Here is a 20,176-nt window from a genome sequence, read left to right as displayed (position 1 = left end):
AATCGAAGACCTAGGGTCTCTAGCAATTCACTCACAGCAAGGTTTATTTTGTGGAAAAGATAAAAAGATCAAACCGGAGCATAGTATTTTGGAGAAGAAGAAGCTCCACAATGTTGTTTATTTCCTGGAGGATTTCACAAATGATCACATTAGGATCATTCTGAGCAGAGTTCATGGTGACAAGATGTACCTGGAAAGAACGCATGATATTACATAGCAAGCAATTCATTCCGTCACTGGTTTCTACAATACAGGGGAAGTGCCAGCCCTAAGGATGGTAAGCAAGACTGAAATGTCCAAACTCACCGGTTCAGTGAGCGACTCATGAGGTATGACCGTCAATTCAATCAAGGATGATCTGGTCAAGTATGCCTGCATGGTGATAGGCTACCAGGCGTTCTCTACTAGCAGCCTTAACTCTGTATCTGTTGTAGTGGTAAATGTTGCTTACTGGATGATCAAGGAGGATGCATCATTTGACCTATGCACCGGTATGTAAAGGCAACTCCTATTGAATCTTAAATCGATCAAACAGGATAATGCATTGAGGTTCAAGTTTGGACAACTACTGGTTGGGTTGTTCTTTTACTTCCAAGGCTACTTTCCAGGAGTAGGTGATGTCCAATGGTCTGTTGACCAATCGGTAACCAAGCAAATCAAGGAAAGCCTTCAAGCAGTTGGAATCGGTTACCCTGAAGTTCTGAACAAGTACTTTGATGAGTTCATATGCAAAATGAGTCTAAGGATGAGAATATCAAGTGATATTGTCAAGAAATATGAAGATGATATTTGTTTCACCATTAAAGTGGATCAATGCATAATGGAGGCTGTTGAGCCCAGATAGGAGGAAGTGGAGCCTATGGGCTATGAGGTAATGAATGATATGCTGGAAGGATATGCCTCTACCCTTATTACCTCACCACTTGATCCAAAGGCAAGGAGAACCGACACCTACCTAGAAAGGATAACACCGGTTGAGGAACCCTCAACAAATAAAGGAAAAGAACCTTCAGTGAAGAAGGCAAAAGTAGTGCCTTCAGCATCGGCACCAGCTATTACAGCCAGTCCTAAAGTGACCAAGTGGTCATCGGCTAAAACGAAACCGGAAGCGGTACCTGCTCAAGTGTTCGAGAGAAAGAGGAAGACAAGGAATGCCTCACCAGACTCAGAAGAAACTGTGTCTGAGGAAAAACCTAAGAAGACATGACAAGGAAAGAAAAAGACAAAGAATGAACTGGCATCATTGGCACCGGTAAATATTGACATCTCCTCCTACAATCCTTTGACACATTGTCAAAGAACTATCAAAAACATTAGGAGAAAAGTGTTGAATGATTTGATTGATTGTTTTGATGACTTTAATGATCATGAAAAGGAAGCAGTTGAAAAAGAAATCATTCAGTATTTATGTGTTAATGATCGGTCACCTTCAGAAATTAGATCTAAGACACCGAATTCTTTATATAATTCCTTAGACAATAAATAGTGCATTGCCATAGAGAAGGAACAGGAAATGAGAGAGAAAGTTTTTGCTGAACATTTTCCTGATGCATCAAATTCAAAACTGTTTGAAGTAATGAATAAATACAAAGGCCTCTTCTTCATGAGAAGAATGAGAAGAAGAAGACTCCTGTTACTTGAAGGAAAGGGTCAAGAAGTGCTCAAGAATACATAAATTCTTGCTCTAGAAGCTCTTAAGATGCATAGTGTGGCTGAAGCCAACAAGAAGGTTGAACAAGAACCGGCAATAACTAAACCGGATGAAGTGTTTGATGATGAAGGAAATCCGATTGTTGAACCTATCGACACTATTGATGTCGATGCTCTATATGGAGAGGATGTTGCTTAGGGTGCACCATCGGAAGCAACAGGATAGAAGAATCAGGCAAAATAAGCAAAAGAAAACTGAGGACAAAAAGGAGGAAGCAAAGAAGCAAGCAGAGAAGAAGAAAGCAGAAGAGGAAAAGAAGAAGGATGAAGAGGAGAAAAAGAAGAAAGAAGAGGAGAAGAAGAAGAAGGATGAAGAGGAGAAGAAGAAGAAAGATGAAGAGGAGAAGAAGAAAAAGGAAGAGGACAAGAAGAAGAAAGAAAAAGATGAGGAGAAACGGAAACAGGAAGAAAAGAGAAAAGAAGAGGAGAAGAAAAGAAAAGAAGAGGAAGAAGAGAAAAAGAAACAAGAAGATGCAAGGAAGAAGAAAGAGGAAGAGGATGAGAAGAAGAGAAAGGAAGAGGAGAAGCGAAAGGAAGCAGAAAAGAAGAAGGAAGAGAAAGATAAGGCAGAGGAGAAGAGGAAGGAAGCAAAAAAGAAGAAGGCAGAGGAGGATAAGGAAGAAGAAAAGAGAAAAGAAGCAGAGAAGAAGAAGGCAGATGAGAACAAGGAAGCTAAAGTGGCAAAGAGCACGCAAGCCAAACTGACTAACCTCACCAGTCTTATTGACCTCCAATCCACAAGAGAAATGGAGCTGCTATAGAGCATTAAGGTTGCTCAAGAACGCCTTGAGGTGTTAAGGAGGAAGATGTGATCCAAGCTGCGGTGGACACTCTTACCGGTTTGTTACCTGGTACAAACCTCCCCAGTACCAACTCATCATTGGCCCAATTGAAGCTCCTATGCACAGTAGTGGATGATCAAGTGCAGAGCTTAGAGGAGGTAGCAGAGGCAAATGCCAAGAAAGAGCATCAAAAGGCTCTCAACATTGCCCTGGTGAAGAAGCTTAATGAGCTCCAGTCTGAACTGCAAAAAGCACAGAAGGATATAAGGAATGCTCTAGATGAGGGAAATCTACTACTAAGTAAGATTTTCCAACCCCATCTCTTCTATGATGATGTGCTTGTACAGAAGCAGAAGCTTCAAACTGACTTGTAGTTGTATATGAGTACCTTCAAGCTGCCATATGACTCTTTTACAACTTATGGGCAAACCGTTCACCAGTTTCACATCCAGTCTACCAAATTAGAGTTGGAAATAAGCAACTGGACTCGAGATTTGTAGGAACTCCAACTGGTTCTACTCCCATGCCTGCAGATTCTTCAAAAATGCTATCTCAATCTGGATGGTTTAACAGTGACTCAGGAGATGAGCACACTAGATGTCATGGAAGAACAGGTCTCCCAGATGTAGACAGAGAAAGAAGTGGCAACCTCCCTACTTGAGTCCTGGTCCTTATCTATGAAACAATTTTTGTAGGACTTCAAATCTATTTTTGACAAGTTTTATTCCTTATTGTCATAAACTCTTATTCTTTTAATCCTAATGACACAGGTGTTAATCTATAATATTTTGTTGTCATTGTTGGCAAAGGGGGAGAAGTATAAATTTTGAATGTTTTGATGTATACTTTCATGTTATTTCTATTCAGAAGTAGTATACATTGTATTTTCTGCAAAAGGGATAGTGTGTATGCTTAGGGGGAGTAATTTTGATTCTGGCATCTTTTTGTTGTAAAACACTTAGATGTCAAAATTTCCTAAGTGTTGCCATCAATGCCAAAGGGGGATATTGTTGGCATTTTTTATGATTATGTTGTGATTGTCATTGATGGACACACACTTGCATTGAAACTACTTTTATGTATGAGTTATGCTCAACTGACAATTGTTCCAACCGGTATGATGCATTATAGTCCTTAGACTATTGGTGTTTTGCAGAAAGTAATTACCGATCTGAAGCGGTATGTTGACCCCAAGCAGTTTGAGGATCTCAAGTGGTATGAAGGATCAAAGCGGCAGAACACATATTTCCTAGTCTTTATTTTGTCAAACGGGCAACTGGAATTTTTCTTGAACCGGTATTTTGTATGAACCAGTAATACTCTGTGATGAGTTACCAACCGGCATTTTGTGATGAGTTACCATCCACTGATTGTTTGATGGTGCCGACACTTTAACGATGCTTTTTGTGTCATGTTACCAGATACGTCTAGACGCATTGAACCTAGGAAATTGTATTGTAATCCTATTGGACCGACATGAAATCAGATTCCTTTATAAGGACATCATGTCTAGGGTTTTAGGTTGTTGTTGTTGTTGATGTTGTTGCTAGGGTTTAAGGTGGTTGAGGAGTCAGAGAGAGTATGAATGTATAGAAGACTGAAGTAATGCTAGAATGCATTAGGAATGAGCTATCAAGGATCTAACCAAGCAATCTATGCTATTTGCTAGATCACTCACTTGTTGATTACTCACATCTTCGACAAGTCTGTAGCCCTTAACCGGGTAGGCCCAAAAGCATTTTGTAAATCCTCTAACAAGGTGGTTCACATCTGTGAATCTAAAATCCTCTAGCAAGGTAGTCTTTAATCGGACTTATCTCCTAACAAAGATTGGGATTCCTAAAAGGATCTATTCTAGTAAAGAACATTGTATGACCTTAACCGGTCTGGTTCCTATTCTGCAGATAGTTACTTGTGAGTTCTGTCTCACCGTGGTTTTTCCCATTTGGGTTTCCACGTCAAAATCTCTTGTGTTATGGTGTTTGTGTTTCTGTGGGTGAATGCATTATTTTCTATTTGGTTTGCATGTGTGCTAACCGATTTGTCTACTAAATTGTTTTACCAGTTTACTGTTAGTCTTGCAAAGTGTTTAAGTGCAAGATTTTTGGCATACTAATTGACCCCCCCCTCTTAGTATTCATCAAATGCAACATCATGATACATATTTTTCTTAAAGAAATGTCTTGCAAAATTCAAGATCACTCATTTACCTCCCAAATGGACATGAATGTTGTTAATAAAGATGTGTATCCCCTGTAATGGTGAAAATTAGGGTTTCACCAATTAACATAATAAAACCACTAATTTTACTTAAGATACCACCACATTGAAAGAGGGATGGACCTAATAGATTTGGGCTTAATCCCAATGGGGAAAAGACTAAAATTTTGAATACGTTCACCTGATTTATTTGCCCCTCTTTCTATATTGAAGGGTGTATTTGTGAAATGCTAAAATTAGGGTAAAACAAGGAATTTTTAATGTAAATTGACAAAAATAGTAAGCTATATATGTCCCATGAAGCCACCAACTTGGATTTGAGAAAAATAAGATGTGTTAGATATGTTCCCAAAAGTTCGGCCTAACTTTTTGGGACTAGGTAGTATCAATTCGCCATGGTCCTCCAAATTTTTTGTTGTCGAAAGTTGAACCTATTTGTCTCTGTGAACTCTGTTGATCCTCTCGAGTACAACTTTGCACCTATTTTCTGCACATAGAAAGAAAGAGAAAGATGTTGGGGATAGGGGTTTGCCTAAGTCAAACCCCAATTTAGGAATTAACCTTAAATGAAATAATGCAAATACTAAAATAAATGTTGAATAGATATACCTCAAATCTACAATTGTTGATGATGATGCAAGTGTGTGTGTCTATGTATGTCACACTTTTATAAAGAAAATGGTCAATGCTGATTCAAAATTTTAAAGTAAATCAATAGAAATTGAAATATATGTTTTGAATTTTGGAATGATGTAAACTAATTAAATTTATATTCTTTTGTCTATTTTATGTTTGTAATTTTAACAAAATTTTAAAAAATTATTTGAATGTAGTTTTTTATAAAGTAAACACCATAATTTAGTTGCTGATAAAATACTAAAATTGAAGTTACACAAGCCACTAGACTTTAATTAGTAAATTTTACTTTTTTTTAATCAATTTTTTTGTGTATATTGATAACTTGAAACTTTAGTGCATGGATATATTTTTTACTATTTTTTATAAATATATATTTTTCAATAAATTTGAAAAGTTTTGTGTGCTGAAATATAACTCTTTCCAATTCCCACTAGTTTTTTTCTTAATTATTTATCCAAATTAGAAAATAATTATATCATCTTGACATAGATTTCTTTCTCTACTGCATCATATTTATTTCAAAAAATTTAAATAAATTTTAGTATTTTTCCTTGACAAGATAATCAACCTTATATTTTAGTGTTGATGACCAACTTTCAATAAAAATAAAATATAAAATATAAAAAAGTAATTAAAATATTTAAAGATATATATTTTTGAAAATTCACTTATAGATCTATAAAAGGGTATTTTTACATTTCAAAAAAAAAGAAAATTATAAGAGTAGGAGTTGTTAAAACATCGAGTTTTTTTTTTCTTTTTTTTTTTTGCAATTAGACTCAAAGTGGTATAAAATATAAATTTAGTACCCACTTCCAATTGGAAAAGTTTTGGTCCACATATAACTTATCTATAATGAATCTATATAGACCATATGTTTGACTAAAATTATTTTTTAGTTAGAATTACTTAAATTCACTTGTGCTGATAAGTTAGCCTGAAATGTGACACATTTTTGTGCTTTTACCCTCTGAAATGATCTTTGAATGTAATACAAAATGTTGAATGCAATGCAATGTCAAACACATGGACATGAAAAACCCTAATCCACACACGCATTCTTGCATAAGATTGATGTAGTTTTGTTCCACAATGCTTGAATGATGAATATGCAACCTTGATGATCTCTAGAAAATGCTTGATGATGAATGCTTCATGGACACACGAATACTTTAGGTATATAATTGATGGATACTTAGATCTTAAATGAATTGATATGATGTCTTTATTTAGTGGTTTCTAGGTAAATTACCAATTAGGACGACTTCCAACGGTCATGTATAACCATGGGGACCAAAAATTCAAATTTTGGCCCCATTGAGAGGGACCATGTCCTTTTAGGGCACTATGTTCCAGACCAGGGTGTTTCATGCCCTAGTCCCTCTATAAAAAATACCAAGATAAAGTGTTAGGGGGAGGGATGCCTCACCTTGGAACCCACCAATGGGTGTTCACGATGTCAAAGTTGGAAAATGAGGCCAAACAAACCTTAGAAATGGAGGAGAGATAGAACACGCTAAAGTAGGGGCACAAACATGAGGTGTAAATTGTATCGGTGACAATTTATGATGCTACATTTAGCCCCCACTTTAACAGGAATATGAGCTTATGCAAATACTAGCGTTAAAGTAGAAATATGAGAGAGGGGAGTAACTAGGAGCAAGGCTACAAGGAGATAAGATGTCACTAATTTTGAGGGACCAAGCCCCCAATCTTAGGATATTAACTCACACAATCACACGCAAGGACACACAACATAAGGAGTTAGTAATAAAAATAAAAGGCTCCAAATCAACTAGTTGAAGAGACCTCAATAACCAAATGTCTCAGCTACTAATATCCTTCTTGGAATGCTATAATAAGAACAAAAGTGATCACATAAAAAAGAGAAAGAGCATGCATCTAACCGTGAACCACAAATAGAAAAGCTATGAGCTCATGGGGAGAAGAGAGGAGGAACATGGGTGACATAGGCTAGCTGTGTTTTGATAGGTGATCCATGAGAGGAAGAGTAAGAGAGGACATGGATACAACGAGCTAGCTTTGTTTTCCTAGTTGATTCATGTTGGGGAGGAGAGTAGAAATAGTCTAGCTATGTTTTGCTAGTTCCACTCATCTTGTTGTGTATGCAACTATTTGGTTTTAGGTGTTAAGAAACTCGTATAAGAGTTTTTTTTCTATGGTTTCAAGCATGCAACAACCTATATAAGACATGAAATCAAAATGTGTATGGTTTCAGGAATGAATCATTTCGTATAAGAGTTTGGTTTCTCTGGTTTCAAGTCTAAACACCTAGTGTAAGACAAATATATGCTTGGTTTTGATAATATCTCGTGTAAGACTTTGTTTTGATTGGTTTTGAGAATGTGTAACCTCGTATAAGACATATATAAATGTCACTTTGGTTTTGGGCATGAAGCATCTTGCGTAAGACTTTTTTTTGTCTGGTTTTGAGAATGAACACTCCATTTAAGACATGCTAAAATATAGTACAGTATAGTACAAAGGGTGATATGTATGCCCCCACCCCTTAACATATAAACATATCCCTATGTTGATGTCTTAAAGAAGCTAGATATGAGGATACACACCTTCAACACAAAGGAGATATCTTTATAAGTAACAATGTTCATAAATCCAAGCTAAAGAGGCAATGCTCTTACAAGCAAGGATAAGCTACTCGAAAAAGAGATATATTGCAACAAGTTTAAAGGGAATCCTTGGAGGAGAAGAGATCTTTTCTCAAAAGACATCTACCTCCAAGAGGAGATTTTGAACAAACAGAACATCTTCTACCAAAATAAATGAAGGATAAAAAGAATGCCTACCTTCCTCCTAATTCTAGGTAAAGGGATTCTTGATGAAGGATGACACACTTTTGACCCAAAGTGAGGGTTTTTTTTGCAATAGATATACATTTCTATGTGAAGAAGAGGTTGTAGACAAGGATACACACCTCTTGTATAAGAGAATAATTGATCAAAAAAACAACTTCACACAAGGAATGACATCATATCATAAGAAAACACCACTCAACAAAGGAAAAGTGGATCCTTAGAAAGGATAGGAACAATCAATGCCCCCAATAATAGGGACTAAGAGAAGGATTACACAACCTCCAAGGAGATATTTATTTGTAAGAGATGTACCATTTCAAGAAAGGAATAGGTCCTAACCAAGGAACACACATGTACTCGCATGGAGGATAGTTCTATGCAATAAAGGACATAATCTTATGAAAAATGAAACACAAAAGAATATGTATTGTTCAAAAGGAGACATAGGAATAAAGGATGCATTATCCTTACCCCACAAGAAAGTAGTCAAGGATAAGCATGATGAAGGATCACACACCTCTTAAGGAGATATTATTCATAAGAGACGTACCATTTTAAACAAGGAATAGGTCCTAACCAAGGAATACACATGTATTCGCATGGCAGATAATTCTATGCAAGAGGGGACATCATGTTATGAAAAATACAACTCATAAATGAAAAAGTGAATCCTTAGAAAAAAGAAAGAGATAGAAAATTATTCTTGCCCCCCAAGCATAGAGACAAGAATAAATAGACTATTGTGTTGCTCACTCAGTATGATTGCACTTGAAATTGTACCACCATGAATGACAATGAACCCCCAATAGGTAAGCTAACAATGTCACATAGTGAGGAACAATATAATACGAACTTGAATATTATTTGAAATGATTATGAGAAATATACCATTCATTTTCATCTATTACTTTTATGATCCCTAAATCAATATATTGTTGTATTTAAATTTGCAAGGCTTAACACTCATTAGTAGAATGGCCATGAATTTGATGATACTTGCAAAAAGAATATTTTTTTAAGATATTATCTACATTTTCTTCTTCTTTTAGGCCAAAGAAGAGAAATTAAATTGGTGTGAAGGAAGGTGGACAAAACATTATCTTGTTGTAATTCCATATTGGAATGAGAAGATGTGGATTCACTAGACAATGGAGGAGGGGATGTTGACAAAGGAAGAGGTTGGAAATCTATCTTTTCATTAGAAAAGTGTGATTTCTCATGACTTTCAAGAATTTTTTGCACACATCCTAAAACTTGTCCATTGTATACATGTGTTAGGATAAAAATTTTGAGTATCGAATTCAGTCATCTTAGATTTTCTATAAAAAGAAGGTGTGAAATCTAATGACCCCCAATCATCCTCCAAGAGTTCTTCTTTAGGAACATCTTTAATAGGAGATGGTGTATTTTTCTAAATTGTAGAGAGGATTTTAGGAACTAAGTAAGTATATTGTGCTTGAATTTGTATGTTCTTGTCATCTTCCAAAGCAAACACTTCATTATTATATATGTAAGGAACTACTTGATAACCAAGTTGACAATTCACCCCATCCTTAACAACAATTTTGGATTTTTGGTGAGGTTGAGAGACGTCTTGATGAAGGTGGACAACAACCTTAGGTTCCTCAACAACATGAATAAAATCGATTTGATCTTGGTTAGGTTCTTCATCTTTAAGAGAGATAACATTCAAAACATGATGGGAAATGGTATTATTCTCTTGTTCTAAAGTATCTTCATGACAAACCTTAGGAAGTGATAATCATATCTCATTGTTGTTTCATCTATAGGGGAAAGGTTATTGAAATGAATAGAAGATGAGGTGTTATTAAATGAATTGTGGCTCAAATCACCTACTTTTACCATAATATCATCCTCTTTCACCAAGGTACTCTCATGAGGGAGGAACATATTAAGAGAATAATCCACATCATTCTCCAATAGTTCATCCTGAAGAGGGAAATAATTAGGAGAGTTGTCCTCTTTAAAGAGAGAAGCTTTGGGAGAGGAATCATTAAAAGGCTCATAAAGGGGATTTTCATAAATCTTAAATCCTTGCAACTTAAGAGCATCATCTTGCACTAAAGTGTCTTTGTAAGGAGATTAGTGATAGTATTCTCTTGTATTACCATGTCAAGTTCATAAGTATTGAATGGCCCATCAAAAGTAGTAAAGTCTTGCAAAAAGAAATTTGACATTTTTCTAATTTAAGAAAAAGGAAACTTGCAATGAAAGAAGCGAATGTAATGAAATAAAAAAGGGACTAATCTAAATAGAAATAATAATTCATGAAAGAAATCCCTTTTTTGTATTTTTACTACTTTGAAACATGCAAATTAGAAGATGCAATGGAATAATGAACTAGATCTAAAAACACAATTGAATAATTATGCAAACCACAAGTCAATTTTACGAAAATAAATTACATTTTTTATGAATTTAACCTCTAAATTTTTGTTTTTGATTGAAAATATGATTTATGAGTTCAAATTTGAAATCCAAAATGCATACAAGTCATATCTGAGAACACAAATCAGAAATTAGAATGAAAGAAGTCGGGTTCACCAAAATGTAATGGTGAAAATTAGGGTTTCACCATATTGAAAGAGGGATGGACCTAATAGATCTAGGCTTCATCCCAATGGGAAAAAAACTAGAATTTTGATTAGGTTCACCTAGTTTCTTTGCCTCGCATTCTATATTGAAGGGTGTATTTGTGAAATGTTGAAATGAGGGCAAAATAAAAAAATTTATGATGTAAATTGATAAAAACATTAAGCTACACATGTCCCATGGAGCCACCAACCTGGATCTGAGCAAAATAAGATTTGTCAAATATGTTCCCAAAAGTTCACCCTGATTTTTCAAGACCAGGTAGTATCAATTTTCCATGGTCCTCTGAATTTTTTGTCATCGAAAGCTGAAGTTGTTCATCTATGTGAACTTTGTTGATCCTCCCAAGTACACTCCATAGCTATTTACTACACACAAAAAGAAGATGAAATATGTTGGGGATAGGGGTTTTCCTAAGTCAAACCTCGATTTAGGAATTAACCTTGAATGAAATAATGTAAATACTAAAATAAATATTGAATAGATATACCTCAAATCTGTGATTGTTGATGATGATGCAATGCTCTTTGAATGTAATCACAAATGTTGAATGTAATGGCATGACAAACACATGGACATGAAAAAACCTAATCACAGACACATTCTTGCAGAAGATTGATGTAGTTTTTCTACGCAATGCTTGAATGATGAATATGCAGCCTTGAAGATCTCTAAAAATGCTTGATAATGAATGCTTCATGGATGCATAAATACTCTATGTATATAATTGATGGAGACTTGGATCTAAAATGAATTCATATGATGTCTTTATACAGGGGTTTCTATGTAAATTACCGATTAGGCTGACCTTTGATGGTCATGTATAGCGACGAGGACCAATTTCTAGCGGGGAGATACAATACCTACTCCAATTCAAATTTAAGACCCATTGAGAGGGACCATGGCATTTTAGGGTGCCATGGTCCAGACTAGGGTGTTCCACTCTTTGGTCCCTTTGCATAAAGGACCAAGATAAAGTGTTAGGGGGAGGGGTACCTCACCATGGGACCCACAATGGGTGTTCACAAAATCAAAGTTGGAAGATGAGGCCAAACATACCTTAGAAAGGGGGGAGAAATAGGACACACTAAAGTAGGGGCACAAACATGAGGTGTAAATTGTATCGAGGTGACAATTTGTGATGCTACATCCCCCAATAAGGATGACTCTTTATTCTTCCATTCATCCTTTTGGTGCTTCACAATATGCTTCCCCATGAAAATCCATATGCATTACAATGTTGACTTTAACATCTGTTCTAAACAAGAATACTATGGACATGATATGGAAAATGAAATCAATATCCTTATATCTTATGGCATAAGTTTCCCTACTTCTTCATCTTTTACTTTTGCATGCTCTCTATTTTTATCTTGATAATGGATCATAGAGTGTGATCCGAAACATTGATGCAAAATAATCGCACACAATCTAATCCAGAAACATTCAAGATCAATATCTTATGGATTGTGGAAACCTGATGTCTCTTATGAGAATAATGCCTAACCAATTTCCTTTTTATAGAGAAGAACAAATATTGTTAACATTCCTAAGAGATCATTTGATTTCTCTTTCACCTTTACAACTTATGGAACTCAACAAAGTGACCACACAACTTTATTTTTTGGTGATTATCATCTCATATATGGTCTTATTTTCATTTATTGTAGAGAATTTAAGAGATAAGTTAGAAAATGATACCATTCTTACACCATGTGATACTTAAATTCTTCATCTAATTTCCCATGTAATCAAATAAAATTGGTGGCTATTATGTTGCTCCAAATTATATGACATTAGTAGTTTGCACACTAGGGGCTCATTATCATTCATTATGGTACAATTTCATGTGCAACCATACTTTGGTAGCAACATAATAGCTTATTTTTGTATCTTCCCTTGTCTCCATGTTGGGGGCAAAGAATACTTTTCAAACCTTTCTCCTTATTATGGATAAAATTTCTCTTTATTGAGATATATCTTTTTATAAAGAACCCCTTTTTATTGTGGGTGTGCATATCCTTGTTGCAGATCTCATCCCTCTTGTAGGAAAATGTATCCTAGGTGAGGATGTTTTCCTTATTTTAGAAGAGTGTATCTTTTATAAATGATCTCTCTTTGGTGTTAAAAGTGTATCCTTGTCTCTATGCTTAGGGGATGAGAATAGTATTTCAATATTCTCTGTTTTTCAAAGATTTTATATTCCTTTGATGAGTTGCACCTTTCATAATTTGAGGTCCTTTGTGGTATGGACTGGTCCTCCATGCAATTACATATATGTCCCTTGGTTAGGACTCATTCTTTTCTTGAAACAATATATCTTTTTTGAATCATCTCACCTTAGTGAATGTGTGCAATCCTTCACTAAGAATATACCTTTTCCTAGCAATGTGGAAGGTGTGTATTCTTGGTCTCCTTCCCCTTCCAAAGATGTCATCCTTATTAAAGATCTCCTCTACTTTTAGAGGTAGATATCTTTGGGTAAAAATATCTTCCTCTGTTCATTTCTTGAAAGGATCCCTTTACACTTAGATATCTCTTTTACAACTATCTATTCCTTGCTCATAAGAGTTATGCCTATTGTGATATTATGCCAAGATCAAGGGCAAAATGAAAAGCATAGATAGAGACAATAGAATGACAAGAACAAACTATATTAACCAATACAATGAACATGAGCTTGCTTATATAGGCAAGGCCATATGGATATATGAGCACACAATCATGACATGTGGCTCAATGAGAAACAAGGGTAGGTAAGAAATACTAGGGGTAGGTAGGAGAAATAATATAATATTCCACAAGAGGTGGATGGCTCACCGAATGTGGAGTGTAACAGCAAAATAAGACCACAAAAGATGGAATTTATCCTACAAGCTATATCCCTATGTGCACACTTCCATAAGTGTCTCATATCCAAACTACGAAGAGATGCATTATCCTAAGTTAACTTAAGTAAAGTGTAATAATATCCATGATGAATTTTTATTTACACCAACACCCCCCCTTAAGTGCAACTTAGGGGAGTTAAGACTCAAGTCAACAATGCAACATGGGTCTCGGCTACTAGGCCGTGATAGGTACCCTTGTACATTATGAAAATGCAAGCGAACCTATGCAATGCAATCTCTCACAAACAAAGAAAGGGACAAAACCCAGTGGGAAAAAACTCCCCCCCCCCAAAAGAGAGATGAATGTACAAAAGAACTCTCAAAGAAGAAGGATAAAACCTCAAAGAGGAAAAAGTCCCCCCCATAAGAGAGGAAGGAGATGTCAGCTGACCCCCCCTAATGAGACATCTCGCACCCCCAAGAGAGCTCGCAACTGCTGGAACTTACTCTCAGTGAAAGGTTTGGTGAATATGTTTGCAACCTATTTCATTTTAGGATAATACTGCAAATCAATGACATGCTCCTGAATTATCTCTCAGATGTAGTGCATATGGTTCTTGATGTGTTTGGTCTGTTGATACTGGACCGGGTTCTTTGAGATAGAAATAGCACTCTGATTGTCACAATATAGAACTGTTAGTCATGGAGTGGTGAACCCAAACTCTATGAGAATCTGCTAAAGCCAAATGGTCATAGTCGTTGTGTTAACAGCTCCTCGATACTCAACCTCAGTCGAAGAGAGAGTAATAGCATGTTGCTTCTTGCTTTGCCAACAAATGGAACCCAAACCAAGGTGAAAATTGTAACCTAAAGTAGACTTACGATCATTAAGATTGCCATCCCAATCGAAGTCTGTGTAACCAACCAAGCAAAGCATTGTACTTGCTGCATAGTGAATCCCATAGTGATGTGTACCCTGGATGTAATGAAGGATGTGTTTGGTGGCTTTCCAATGAAGCTCATGTGGTTCCTGCATGAAGCGGGAAACCATGGCAACCGCAAATGAAATATCAGGGCATGTGTGAGTCAAGTAAATGAGACTACCCACAAGCTGATGATACAATGTGGTATCAACTGGTGGAGAAGAACATCGAGCCTCAAGCTTGACTCCTGAAAGAAAGGGAGTTGGTGTAGGCTTACAATCAGCCATATGAAAGTGTGCAAGTAGATCAAGATCATACTTGGGTTGCGATAGTGTAATCTCGAAAGGTGACTGTGAAATCTCCATCCCGAGAAAGTAGTGCAAAAGACCCAAGTCAGTCATAGAAAATTTGTCATGCAAAGCAGATTTGACCCTACTAATGATGGATGTGGTGCTCCCTGTAATGATCAAATCATCAACATAGAGCATAAGTATCAAGTGAGAGTCATCTTGTCACAAAATGTAGACATTCAGATTAGAATGACACCTGGTGAACCCTGTTGAGAGAATAAAGGAATCCATCTTGGCGTACCAAGCCCTGGGGCCTTCTTAAGGCCATAGAGAGATTTCCTTAGTCTGCAAACGAAGGAAGAATCCTAGATGAAACCCCGTGGCTGCTCCTTATAAATCTCCTCATCAAAATCCTCATGAAGAAAATCACTCTTCACATCCATCTGATGTATAGCCCAACCATGAGCTGCAGCAATAGCAAGTGTCAAGTAAATGGAGTTCATCTTGGCTACGGGCCCAAAGGTCTCAGTATAGTCAACACCTGGAACCTGAGAGAAACCTTTCACAACAAGTCGAGCCTTATACTTATCCACACTACCATCTAATGCAAACTTGGTATGATAGATCCACTTACATCGAACCATATTTCTACCCTTAGGGAGAGGGACTAACTCCCATGTGTTGTTCCTCATCAAGGAACTATACTCTTCCTCCATAGCTTGGTCGCACTCAGGAACCCCTGATGCTTCCTGAAATGTCTGCAGATTAGAAGTGGTAGCAATGAATGCATGTGGAAATTCTTGATGATGTGATCGAGTCCTACGTGTATCTAAAGGATCCCCAACAAGAGAACTCACTGACTCAAGTGTCTGTCGAGCCCAATGAGGTCTAGGTGGAGGTGGAAAATGAGGCTCCTCGACTACAAGTGGACCCTGCGGAGGTGTAGCCCTGCAAGTCAAAGTTGAAGAAGTCTCATTATTTGAACCACTAGCATCACTATCCACAATGGAGGAAGGTGGAGGAGGTAGCAAGGCTAAGCTAGTGATAGGGTTAACCTAGCTTGCTCACACTTCACCTAGTTGGTGTTGCTCAATTCCACAAACCTCACCAGGTCTAGCTATGCTCCAAGACCCCCACATCCTTCCTAGTATCTCTTAGGACTTTCTCTTTTCCAATCTCAAGGTTTTTTCAACAAGTTTTTGACTAAGAACCCTACCATTTCAATGTGTTTCCCACATGCTCAATCTTGCAATATTGACAACAACTTATCAATTTCTCACTTTTAACGCCCATAATATTGTGAGTCATTTAAAAGGTGTGGAGGTGTAATTTACCATGTAATTAATTCAATTTGGTCCATTTGAGGTTTTTCAATCTCTATCTTCCTTACCGATTTCATAAATTTGCCTAGAAATAAGGCTACAAGGATGAGCCCCAATTAGGCCTCCTAAATCCGCTTTTCAATGGTTTTAAGGGTATCGGTCCAAAAGAACCTAAAATAAGGTTTATTTTTCTTCAATCAATCACCCATCCCCAAGAGATTTTGTAGGTTTTAGCTTTCCAACTTGCCATACAGTTACCTAACCCAAAAATGAGGGTTTGCTAGGGTTTCTAGGCTTTTAACCGGCAGTGACTGTCCAACATTGTAAAATGGGCATCTAAAGGACTTTTCAAGGCTTCTCCTTGTAGTTGCAACACTGTATGGACCTCATGAACCATACAAAATTATTTGGTTAAGGTTTTGTAGTCACCCCTGCAGTTTGCATTCAATTTACACCTTGTTTTCTCTAGTCGAGTTACTCCTGGACTCGCCTAGAACAAGGTGGAAACTATGATGAAATCCACTTCCAAAACTCCTCCCTGCATATTTACATTATTCATAGGGTTTAATTCCATTTCCCAATAGTCCGTGATGGTAGCACGGAGGGATTTTATGTGGCAACCATTTTACATGAATTTTCTATTTACAAGCCAAAACTGGTTGATTGAAAATTAAAAAAATAGATGCACTAACACACACTATCTACAAAGCATGAAATGAACAAAATAGTACTAGAACACACCAAATAACTACAATCCAAAACTATATCAATGGATTCAATCCATTTGTGTTCACATTTAATGCAAAATAAGACAAAAACAGTGATAACAATCTGAGAATGAGTAGTTTCAGTTTGTCATTCATAGAAAATCAAACTTCCAACCTTGATAACCATACAAAAGGAGGTTTAAATATTCTTCCCCATGTGTGGAGGCATCCTAGGTCAAAGTGCTAACCCTAACTCCACCGCTAAGCTCTTTGAGGACCAAATTTGCCATGACAACTTTCAAAAGTTGTCATGACAACTTTACAACTTTCCACTTTTTATCTTTTCAACTTAGGTAACCTATTACAAGTCATTTTTCATGTCTTTTTAAACATTCCCATGAATCTTCTAAACCTCTCTAATAATCTTACCAAGTTATGCCTCTTTTGACCATCAAGAAGGCCATTTACCTACTCAAACTACCACCTACTCACAAACATGCAAACCTAGAAAGAAAACTAACTCAACTAGGCCTACACTTGACTCAAAAAAAACTTTACACACACACCTTGGCCCCTCCTAGAGTCCTCATTAGAGACCTAACATAGCTAAGGTCAGTACAAGACAAAATTGTAGAAGGACTATGAGCCTAAGTCCTAGGTGCTCTTGCACCATTCTCCCAAACAAAAGAAAATCAAGTCACCTCTTTGGGGATCAGATTCTGATCAATGCCTAACTTATTGAACTCTATCTCAAGCACCCATGTAGCCTCAGCATCATCCATACCCTGCCACTTGATTAGGTGCTCCCAATAAATTTGGTGTCATGTCTTCTTAGTGATCCTTGAACTCAATACCTTTTCAGCCTTTGGAATTGGTTTTGCTGGTATTTGAAGGTTATTTACATCATCTGATACCTCTGAGTGACTGCAATCTATACTTGGGATTGGTCATTTGTAATAAACTAAGTCTATTATGTTGAAAACTTGTGACAGTCCTATTTCACTTGGTAGGTCCACCTTGTATGTATTTTCTCCATACTTGGCTAGGATGGCACAAGGACCCAAGCTTCTCATCTGCAACTTATTAGGTACTCCTTGTTGTAGCCTTGCTTTGTTAAGGTGCACCATGACAAGATCACCTACTTGGAATTGTAGGCTCTTCCTTCTCTCATCAATCTTTTGCTTGATTTTACTTGTGCTCTCCATCAATGCTTGCTTGCTTGATTCATATACCTCTTTCATTAACTGAGCAAAATCTTCAGCATATCCACTCCTTATTGCTACATTACCTAAGTCCCTTAGCTCCAATATACCCCTTGGGTGAAGACCATAGACCACCTCAAAAAGACCCTTTCTTATGGTTCTATTTATTGTGTCATTGTAAGCATATTCGGCTTGTGATAACACTTGATCCCATGTCTGACCATACTCCTTGGTAAGGAACCTCAATAAGTTTCCTAAGCTCCTATTAACCACTTTGGTCTACCCATCTATTTGGGGATGGTAGGTTGATCCAAAAGATAGGTTGGTGCCAAGCTTTTGACAAAGTGTCTTACAAAAATGACTCATGAACTTTGAGTCCCTATCTGAAACAATGCTCATGAGTAAACCATGTATCCTTATCACTTCCTTGAAGAACAAATGAGCTATATGACATGCATCATGAGTAGTCTTGCAAGGTAAAAAGTGGGCCATCTTACTAAACCTGTCCGCTATAACATAAATGTTGTCAAATCCTTGCTTTGTCCTTGGTAAACCTACTACAAAATCCATACTAATGCACTCCCAAGGTCTATTTGGTATGGGAAGAGGTTGGTATAAAACAACATTTGAAGAAGTGCCCTTGGCCTTTTGGCAAACAATACAAGTTTCCACATACTTCCTAACATCTTGATTCATCCTAGGCCAATAGTTATACCTTTGAACTAACTCTTGAGTCTTGTTGACTCCAAAATGACCACTAAGACTACCATTATGCTTTTCTTGTATAAGATTTTCTCTTATTAACCCTCTAGGCACACAAAGTTTCCCTCCTCTAAACAATAACCCATCTTGCAAGCTAAAATCAGAACGCTCACTATGAAAATGATTTTGATACTTTTTTGCATACCGTGTAGGCATTTGAGAAGTCTTCATCATCCAGGTATAGGTCTCTGAAACTATCAACACCTATGCTCCTTAACTAAATTTATTGGACTGTCAAGAGTCTTCTACTCAATGCATCAGCAACATGGTTTAATTGACCTTTTTGGTGCTTGATTTTGAATGTGTAGGCTTGCATATACTCTACCCACTTCATGTGTTTGTGACTGAGTTTGTCTTGTGATTTTAAAAAGCTTAAAGCTTGATTGTCTATGTAGACTACAAATTTCTTAGGAAGGAGATAGTGTATCCACTTCCTCAAAGCCTGCACTAAAGCATATAATTCCAAGTCATATGAGGATTATTTCCTCTTTGTATCACTTAGCTTCTCACTATGGAAAGCTACTGGTCTTTCTTCTTGACTTAGGACAACACCTACTACAACATTGCTTGCATCACAATCCACTGTGAAGAGTTTCTCAAAACTAGGCAACACCAACACCGGTTGAGTGGTTATCTTTTCTTTCAAGGTTTCAAAACCTCTATTTTCTTGTTCATTCCACTGAAACTTTGCCTTCATTCCACCTCTAATAGTGTCCAACATTGGTGCACATATAGCACTAGATTGCCTAATGAACTTCCTATAATACTGAGCTAGTCCATGGAAGCTTCTCACCTCTGTTGTTGACTTAGGAGTAGGCCAATTTACTATGGCTTCAACCTTGCTAGGATCCATCTTGAGATTCCCATGTGACAACACAAACCCAAGGTAAACCAACTCCTGCTTAACAAATTCACACTTGTCCAAGTTCATGGTTAGCTTCTCTTCATACAATCTTTGTAGCACAATTTGCAAATGATTAACATGATCTGCCCTATCCTTACTGAAAATGAGAATATCATCTAAATATACCACCACAAATTTACTTATGAAGTCCTTCATCACCTCATTCATGAGTCTCATGAAGGTGCTTGGAGCATTAGATAAGCAAAATGTCATTACAAGCCATTCATAAAGACCCTCTGTTGTCTTGAGTGTTGTTTTCCATTCATCACCCTCCTTAATCCTAATTTGGTGGTATCCACTTTTAAGGTCAATCTTGGTAAAGTATTTGGCTTCCCCTAAACAATCCATTAGGTCTTCTATTCTAGGAATTGGAAACCTATATCTAATGGTGATTCTATTTATATCCCTAGAGTCAGTGCACAATCTCAAAGTAC

This window comes from Cryptomeria japonica, chromosome 11, assembly GCF_030272615.1.
Source record: "Cryptomeria japonica chromosome 11, Sugi_1.0, whole genome shotgun sequence".
NCBI lineage: Eukaryota > Viridiplantae > Streptophyta > Pinopsida > Cupressales > Cupressaceae > Cryptomeria > Cryptomeria japonica.
Note: the sequence above shows the minus strand (reverse complement) of the source record.